The sequence below is a fragment of the Mesocricetus auratus genome, unplaced genomic scaffold, assembly GCF_017639785.1.
Source record: "Mesocricetus auratus isolate SY011 unplaced genomic scaffold, BCM_Maur_2.0 Super-Scaffold_100022, whole genome shotgun sequence".
NCBI classification, from domain to species: Eukaryota; Metazoa; Chordata; class Mammalia; order Rodentia; family Cricetidae; genus Mesocricetus; species Mesocricetus auratus.
In genome coordinates, this window is record NW_024429203.1 from 10227979 (window position 1) to 10238039 (window position 10061).

A 10061-nucleotide genomic window follows, 5' to 3' on the forward strand; every position below is an offset into this window, starting at 1 on the left:
AGGAATCAAGTTTCTGTGAGAGCTGGGGCTGGGGGAGAGGCCTGCTCCATGGGGGATTTTAGGTTGCTTGTTTAGAAATTATGAACAAAAGCAGATCAGGGGTAATGCATGCTTAGCTCATACAGTCTCCTGAGCAATCAGTGCCTGCAAATTGCTGCATGAGGAGCTTGTCACTGCCTGAGGAATGAGGAAACAGGCTTCTAGGGGAAGTTCAAAAAAGCTATAGTAATTTTTATAGTGTTTTTCAGATGAAGGACATTTTGGCTGTTTTAAATGAACAATAGAATTTTTTCATTGAACAATAGCAACAAGACTTTGATTTTTTCCCTTCTGTTTGTCTTCAATAATGAATATAATAATCATGCGATGGCCAATTTTACATGTCAATCTGACTAGTTGAAAGGATGGCCTTTTAGCCAGTAAAGCTTTATCTCTAAATGTAACTTGGAGGGTTTTCCAGAGAAGATCAACATCTGAAGCAGCAAACTGAGCCAAGAAAGTCCACCCCCACTAGTGTGGATAGGCATCGTCTGCTCTGCTGAAAGCTGGTTAGAACAGAAAGGTAGAAGAGGGTCTGATTTCTTTTCTCTGTTCTGGGTCATCCATCTCCTTCACTGGGACATCAGAACACCTAGCTTTGGGCTTTTGTACTGTAGGACTCACACACCAGTGTGCCCTGCATACAAATGAGGGTCTCATGCCTTTTACTTAAACTGAATCACACCACCAACTTCTCTGTCTCTTTATTTGCAAATGGTTGATCATGGTTTTCCCCAGTCTCCATAATGCTCCAGTTAAATCTCCTATTAAATGCCCCCTAGGACATCTATAGGTGTCTCTATGTTCTCCTTTTCTAGAGCACCCTGTCTGAGATGGGCAGCTTCTATGCACTGATCTCCTGCTCTGCAAGCCTTGCTCTTCATACTTTGTAGGACCATTTTTACATACCTCATGACAAGTTAAGGGAGAAATGTATAATGGCTTCCAATCACTCTCCCAATGATCTAACCATTATCTGATCGCAGGGTGTACATCACTCACAAGTTTGATTTGAATATGACTAGTTGCCATCTACTCGGCACCACTAGTCTTTGGACAGACACGGAGAACTCTTTAAACATCAGCTCAACCCTACAGTGATGCAGACCCACTTGTTTTTTAGTTTCATCCTTAACCCTTAAAACAGGGAATAGAGAGGACCTGGAAAAGAGATGAGCCAAGAGATCAGGCCAGCTAATGCCCACTAATCATTCCATCTAGGCGGTAAGTAGGAAGTGATGTCCACTGATCATTCATTCCATCTAGGTGGACAGTAGGAACAGGACATTGAGCCAAAAGCTGCATTACTCAAAGGGTGCTGGAACCCTGGCCCAATTCTTGTGTTAGCACCAGGGAAGGACAGTGCTCAGGAGCTGTGACTGATCAGCTTTTTTTATGATGAGGTTACCTTTACCTAGTGGTCCTCCATGGTCTCAAGCCACACTAAGCTCCTACCTGGTCATGTCCTCATTTGTCAGGTGATATGGCAGAACAAGTTGAATCTAACTTGTAAAGTATTGTGAGGAGCGGTTTCTCTGCCCTTTTTATTCTATTCCCATATGGTTTCCAGCCCTTCACCCAAGTGAGAGTTAAGATTGCTTTCTCTGCTGTAAGTCTAAAAACGCAATTTTGGAATTAAAATCGAGGAATACCATTATAAATCTGTATTCACCTCTTATGATTTTCTAGTTTTAAAGAAAAAATTACTTAGAGCAAATACCATACCTGTTGTTCTCCACAAACACTTTCCTGCTGAAGCTGCTCTGTGGCGTCCTTCAGGATAGCCCTCGACACTCGGAAAGAAGAATTCCTGTATAACACGATGAATCAAGCCGCTTTCTTTATGTTAATAATTATGTTTATGTTCTAAAGCCAGCACTGCCAGTACATATCTATAACCCCAACAGGCAGGAGGATAAGATAGTAGGATCACAGGTTGAAGTGTAGACTGGACGACATAGATAGGTCCTGTCTCCAAGAAACATCCTAATTCATTAGGAAGTTTCTACTTCTTTCTGTGGCTTTTCTATTAAAACAGAAAATCCTCCCTGTTCTCTCTGTTTAGGTAGTATGATCTGGCTGGAAGGTCCCTTCCTTCTTTCTTGGTGTTTGTTCATCTTTGCCTTTAAGGATTTGTTTACATTCTATAAGGGAAACACAATATCCCATTGCTTTAAGCAGCCATTTAAACTCTTCATCTGGCTTCTTGCACTCAAAGCTCTGACTTCCTAGGAACTTAAGCAGAGTAAGAGTTTTATTTCTATGTAACTTTCTTGCTTCTGGAATAGGAATAGCAAAGGTCTTCTGTAAAGATCCTGCAGTAAATGTTTAGAGATTTGTGGAGCACAAAATCACTGTCAAGACAAACTCCTGTCCTGTAATGTGGAAGCCACCATAGACTATACAGAGGTAAACATAAGTGTCCAAATAAATATACAAAACTTAGTGCATCGACCCATGTTCTAGACTTGAGGAGGGAGAGCAGGATATTTAGAACTTGCCACAACTGACCTTGAAGACCTCCTCTGAGAAAAATACTATGCTAAATATCCATGACCCTATCTCTTTAAATCTCCAAAACTTCATAGGTTATGTGTAGCCATTGCAATGTACAATGGAAAAAACTAGGTTTTAAAGAGGTAGAACCATTTTCCACACCCAACTAGTAAATAGAAGAGCTAGAGACTCAGAAGTGACACCAAAGGTCTGTTGGAATCTCTCTCTCTCTCTCTCTCTCTCTCTCTCTCTCTCTCTCTCTCTCTATCTCTCTCTCTCTCTCCTCTCTCTCTCTCACACAGTAGGAAGTCTGTGGGATATATTCTCTTCCATATTTCTTCAAAAAAGAATAGGAAAGTTAAGTAAACTCACAAAATTCAAATGCAATAGAAAATTGAACACACTTTGAATTTGCTTCATCTATGTAGACATTGGGTTGCTGGAATATCTAGATGAACTGACATTCAGTACTTTTGTCCATGAGCCCAACACTACAATAGGGGTTTAAGGAGAAGGTAAATCTTAGGCTATAAATGCCTTAACTCAGACACGCTTAGAGCATTTGGGGAAAATCCTTTCCTTCTTGGACTTGTTCAGCCTGTCTTAGTTTGAGAAAACAGACCCACAGCTGGCATTGCTTAAAGAAGGCAACCAAAATTTATTTCCAATTGTCCACAGCCACAAATGTCTCTGCCTTTCCAACCTCTATGATTCATGTTTTCACATAATTCCTGTCCTTTTATTATTGTGATATAAGCAGTTTCTAGGGATTTCAAGTGATCTTACAAAAGTCTTCCCCCAAGAAGTAAAGTCCCAGGTTCTTGTAACTTTCCCAGGACATCTCAGCTAAGACAGTTACCAGTGAATTTCCCATTCAGGAAAGTGTTCTGAACTGTCTTTCCAGAACCCAGGGTTGACTTAAGAATACAGTCTTAGGGCTGTGATGACGCCTCAGTTGCTGTTGCTGTGCAAGCACGAGGACCTGAATCCAGATTCCCAGAATTCACATAAAAACCCCACCAGAAATAGCAGTGCATGCCTGTAAATATCTGAAGCCCATTGGACAGCCAACGGAGCCAAGTCAATGAGCCAAGTCAATGAGTTTCCAGCTCAATGAGAGACTTCATCTCAACAGTAAAGATGGAAAATAATAAAGGAAATATGGTTCCCACATACACATGCATACATGTGCACCCACATGTACAAGTCCACAAGTGCACACACACACACACACACACACACACACACACACACACACACACACACACTCACTCCAGGGTCAGGCTGGAGACACTGTAGTCCCCATCTTTTCACCCACACATGGGGCTTTCTGTGTTCTAACGGAGTGGGTTAGAAAAATAGAACACATTTACGTGAAATGAATGTGCTTAAGAAATACGCAGTCACATAGAGGAAAAAAGAAAAGTTCCCTCTTTCACAAAGTACTGCTATCGTTTCTAGAAAATGTTCTGTTGTCACCCATACAATTTCTTCTTGTTACCCCTTCTATTTACTCAACCAAAATGTCGTTTTAATGTCCTCCCCCTCCTGTGTGTCTGCTTAATTATTACAGCTCATTTGCACTAAGCCCAAATGGAAGTCAGCCTACAGCAGTGGGGCTTGGTGGTGTTTTTTTCCAAGGTCAACCCTTACGCAGCTGTTCATGCTGAGCCATCTCCAGCTAATAGCAGCTGCCCAGCCTGCATGTTATGTTAGAGATGTTCTCTTGTTGCAGAGCCCAGAGAGCTTGCTGTTCAGCCAAAAGAAATCCTCCGGGGGAAAGAGTCAGAGTCAACGTCACATGCCTGGTTTGGGGGCACCTCCTTTAAACTGCATTTCCACAGGAGCTAATGGAAACCAGTGCAATTTGTCAGTGAAGCCTGCAGCTTTGGGGGTCCCTGGCTCCGTGTTTCTTCAGTACACAAACACCCCAAAAGCTAGAGAATGTGCTAAGGATGGTTTTTTTTCCTGAGAAAAAAATATATAAAATCTGTGATGGCCAACCATTAGGAAAACAAGGAAACAATTTAGATAATGCCGGTAGCTTGGAGAACTTGGAGACTTATTTCCTTATTATTGTGGTGTTGAGACTCTTTTTAAAGACATGGAATTTGGCAAGAAAGAGGAGAGGAAGGAAACTAGAAGGAGAAAACAGATGGGGCTTTGCTGAGTTTGTTTGGTAGAACACCACATCTAATTGTAAAGTTGTGGCAGAATCACCCTTGACCCTACACAAAACACACCAACATCCTGGTTACATCAGAACATCCCTTTAGCCAAGCCACACACTTTTGACCAATGGCAGAGCCCACCAGTATCCTGCCTGTATCACAGTGCCTCACACAGAAAGAACTCTCTATACCTAAGAACATGTGCAGCTTAGAAGAGGTCCAAGGAGGAGTTAATGACCCTTCACAGCTAACATATCATCTGCTTTTCTGTCCTCTATGTGAGAAACTCCTGGAGGTTGGTGATTTCATATACATCTCAGAAGATTCAGCAACACCAAGTTCTGGATGTCAATTAGCAGCAGCAGCAACAACCCGCCAACATTATCCTAGCCTTCTATTTTCCTTTGTGTGTGCCTCTTTCTCTTTCATTTTTTTATTTCTAAAATACAGACTCACCTCCTAAATGAAGTTCTTACATAAGTTTCCCTGTCCTAGCCTTTACTTTCATGACAATTCAAGCTAAGATATTTAGTGTTTCCATAGTTGCCTTTCTAGGACACAGCATACCTTGGAACAAGTTATGATGAGAAACTAGTCTAGGTTTGGAATAAGTATACTAGAATATGTTTACTTAATGCATTTTAAAAAGTGGTTGATAGTAGAAGAATTGTCCTTCTCAAGGTTTCTGTTCATGTATGCTTAATCTATACAACAGATTGCTCCTGAGTATCATAGATAAGACTCATGGGAGAAATCCATCCATAGTAACACAGGAGAACACAGTCTTTGCTCTTCTTGACTGCCTTCTTTTCAGTATGTCAAGGTTATATGATGGCCAGAGGCTTTTGAAGGAGTCAGGAGAGTGGGAGGATTTATACTTATTCCTTCGTAGAAGCATCTAAAAGATTGAATAAAAGTGACATTATAAAAGCTATAGAAGACAGTCAAATGATTAGAGCAACCAAGAAAACAGCAAATTCCACGTACTGGGAAGGGTTATGTTAATTTTGTTCATTCTTCCCTCCCATTGGTTCTGGCATGGCACTATCTTGATTAACAGGGGCTGGCAGCTCCCTATCTTCCTTGTCATTGAATTGGAAGTAACAGAGTGAACCTCTTTTCCATCTTTGCCGAGACTGTCTGAAGATTGATCTCAGGAAGCTGAGTTATACCAAATTCAGACATGAGGCAGGGGAAAATAGCAAGGTGCTTGGGAAAGCTAAGGGAGACAGACACAAAGAAGGCTACGACAAGGGATACTGATAGGAATGTACAGTGGAACATCCAAGGCTCCAAGAAGACCATGGGGTAAGATCCTAGGGAAATAAAACATTTGTGAGTAGCTGTGGATTAGGGGTAGTTGAATATTTAGATACAAACTCAGGCAAGAGAAGACCTGAGAGGTCCAAAACTTTCTTTAGGTTGATCCAAGACTGAACAAATCTGGAAAAATCACAACTCCTCTGGAACAAAGCTATTTACTGATCTAGTTGGTGGCGTGAATGGGGAAGAATGGGCCTTAAAAATGAGGTGGACTAAAATCTCATACAATAGCTAACTTTTTCAGAGCATCAGACAATTAATACTCTGAGGGTTAAGAAGAGTCACCTGAGTGAAGTGCACGATCACAAGGACAAGTCACACATGCACAAAACATGTTTTCCATAGAGGTGTATGATTAACAATAGCTGAACACACTCCAGTTCACCACACCTAGAAGGGGCAGAAAAGCACATGACCAGAACAATTCCATGTTTTTGAAGAAACTGAGGTCACAGGACTCTTGTCTTGTTTTCTTACAGCTTTCTCACAAGCACTCAGAATTCCTCTCACACAGCTCTGTTCTTGTACTTTGTTCCAACGCAAAGTCAAACTTCAGTGACATGGAAAGGTGTCTTTTCCTTCAAATGCTCAACTTTCGGCAATGAATAAGAATCATCACACACACACACACACACACACACACACACACACACACACACACACAGGACTTAAGAAAAAAGTCTTAAAGTCCTTAAAGAGCTAAAGGAAAACATGAGTGAAGAAGTAAAGGCTAAGGAGTCACAATACATGAACAAAATGAGATTAAAAATTATCAAGGAAGCTAAACAGATCCTAAAACTGAAAAACCCAATAACCAAATTGAAAATTAACCAGAAGGACCCTTGAGCAAGCAAAGAACATCTGTAAATTTAAATGCATGGAATTATACATTCTGAATTATACAAGTCTGAAGAGGAGAGAATAAAAAGAAGAGTGAAAAGGGCCTAAGAAGCTTATGATATATCATTAAGAAATAGAGTATAAGCTACAGAAAGTCAAATAAGCCTGGGAGGAAATGATCAGAGAGCTTACTGAAACAAACAAACAAAAAACCAAAGACTGAAAAGTTCCCAAATTTCAGAAAAGATATGTCTACAATTTTAAGAAGACCAATAAGCTCCAAATGGGAGAAAATTTAAAAAAAAACCCATGCTGGGAAATATTTTAATGAAACCTTTGAAAGAAGAAGACAAAATCTTTAAAATTGTAAGATAGAAGTGACTCATCATGTTCAAGGAGCCTCATTAATATTATCAGAAACCTTGGAAGCTATAAGGCTACGGGATGATATATCTGAAGAACTAAAAATTTTAAAATTACATAGGAAATCAATGGAATGCCTGAAGAATGTCCTTCTTAAGTACCAATTAATTACTTTAAATACTTTAAATTTGTCTAAACTAAATGCACTGATTGACATATGGAGTTTAAAAGCATGACCCACCTATATGCTACCTATCAGAAACTCAAAGATCAGAGAGAGAGAGAGAGAATGAAAATGATACAAGATTTCCTGACAAGTAACTAAGAATAAGCACTGATGACATCAATACCAAGCAAAATATACTTGAGGACAAACACTACAGAAATGATAAAGGATATCATAAATTGTTAGAGGGTTAATTTGGTAAGAAGACATAATAAGAATATGGCAGACAATTCTAAAACCATATATTAGTAATAAATAAAACAACCAAACCAAAGGTTGATTATAAAAGTCTTGAATAATAATTCAAATAAATTAGACTTAATATATTATGTGTGTTTTATATCCATTATATTTTTAGTAATTATTTTATTTATTACTGTCGTGCCATTATTACCCTGGGCTATGCAGTAGTATGAACTGAATTATGTATGTAACTGCAGAGGAAATGGCCCATGCTGCAACAGACATAACTTGTGTGTGTGTGTGTATGTGTGTGTGCTGTGATACCCAACAACACAAAAAACATTAATTTTACCAAATACACATAAAATATGCACCATAAACCTTGTGTTGGGCAACAAAAGAAGTTCTGATAAATTTTAAAGGACTGAAATCATAAAAAGTATCTTTTCCAACCTCAATGAAATAAAACCAGAAACCAAAAACAGAATAAAACTGAAAAGATTGTACAAATTTGTAGAAGTTAAAAAATAACATGCTCTCTTCTTTTGAAAATTTCAAATAATCATATTCAGCCCAACTCCTATGTAACTCCTCCCACACTCCTCCCCACCTCCCAACTTCATGTCCTCTTTTTTTTTTTAATAACCCATTTAGTAGAATTCATGCTGCCCATATACTCATGGATATAGGGACATCCACTGGAGTGTGGTCACCTACAAGAGACCAATTCTTAAATAAAACTGACTCTCCCTTATCCAGAAGCCGTCAATGACTCATAGATCCTCAGTGTGTGGATCTCATGAACCATTTCTCCTACACGCTAGGATGTTAGGATGTTGACTAGTTTGATCATGTGTAGGTTTTGTGTAGACACCCACACATGCTGTGAAATTTTGAAGGCAGTGATTGTATCCTGACCAGAAGACACCAATTTGTCTGGTTTTCCTTAACCTCTGGCTCTTACGATCTTTCCAAACCCTTACCACAATGCTTCCCGAGCCTTGTGGTGACTGGAGTGAGACAGACATCCTCTTTGTGGCTGAGTTCTCTGCTAACATTTATTCTCTACACTTTGGCCACTTTCGAGTTTCTGAGATAGCCACCATCCCCATTACAGAAACTTCTCTGATGAGGTCTGAGAGCTGCACAAATCTGTTGGTAGAGAGACACAAATTAAAAAGACAGTTTGATACTGTTCATTAACCAGAATGATGGTAGCAGGTTCACTCCAGTGGTCTGTGAGGTCACCAATGGTGGGTTCCTAGCCAGGTTTATAGCACCAGACATGTGGTTCCTCCTTGGATAGAACCTCATTAAATCCAATAAAAAAAGAGGTTGGCTACTCACATTACATCTGTGCCACTACTGCACCCATGGGCCCATCTTGCCACACTGATCATTTTTGAGGTCCATAGGGTTCACAGCTTGGTAAGACTGTTGATGACTCCCCCTCCCCCCCCACACGATACTTTTTAGTAGTATGGAAGCTTTCCAGCAGGAAAGAAGCTTCCTGGTCAGTATCAACTTCTTTTCTCCTGGTACTTGAAAAGATAAGTGTAGTATCTTTAGCAATAGGGGCTTACCATCAAGTATGGCAGGCAACCAAAAGCATGGTGTCCTGGAGACTCCCTAAACAGAATACTCCTAAACACTGGCTCAAGGAAGGGATTGCAGAGGAAATGAGAACGTAGGTTGGAACAAGTGGGTGAAGAAAGCAGGATGGTCAAATGACACATTGTGTCTCCTTTGCTGTCTTTTCCGTGTTGAATCAGTGTGCCCAGAACACTACTCATCTGTCCAGGGCTTTGGCTGTATTAATGTGAATACAGGTTTCCTAGCATGCCAGAGATCTTAGTCATGTGAGGAAGACACAGGGTGGCAAGTAACCAACGAACAAAGAGTCTGAGATGGGAAACACGAAGAAGATGAGGCCCAGGGACAAGAGTGGTGAACTGTTTGCAGGGAGTCAAGGTCAGTGACTAGGGACAGTTTTCCAAGGGTCAAGTTTTTAAACGGAGAATCATTTGGATTTCAGTGAACTGAAGAGATGGCACAGAAAAGATAGAGAAATGCCAGGGTTAGACCTGGGTAGAGGAACACCACCTAAGTCTGGAATTCCCTGTTATAACCATTTCAGACACATTATCATCACAACAGGCCTGTCAAGTGGAGAACACTATCATTTCCATTTTCCAGGTGAAGGGTTGGAGGAACAAGGAGATTAAATAGCTCGCCCAAGACAACTTTGCTTCTCAGAGACAGTGCTCTCTGGGTTTCTAGCTCAGAAGAGGTGTGCTTCCATTCCAAGCTCAGAGCAGTTATCTTCCCACACACAGATAGCACAGTCCTGCAGAAGCACTGCATTTCGTCTTGCAAACCAAACAAGACTCTAACCTTAAGTCACGAGATGCTTCTACTGC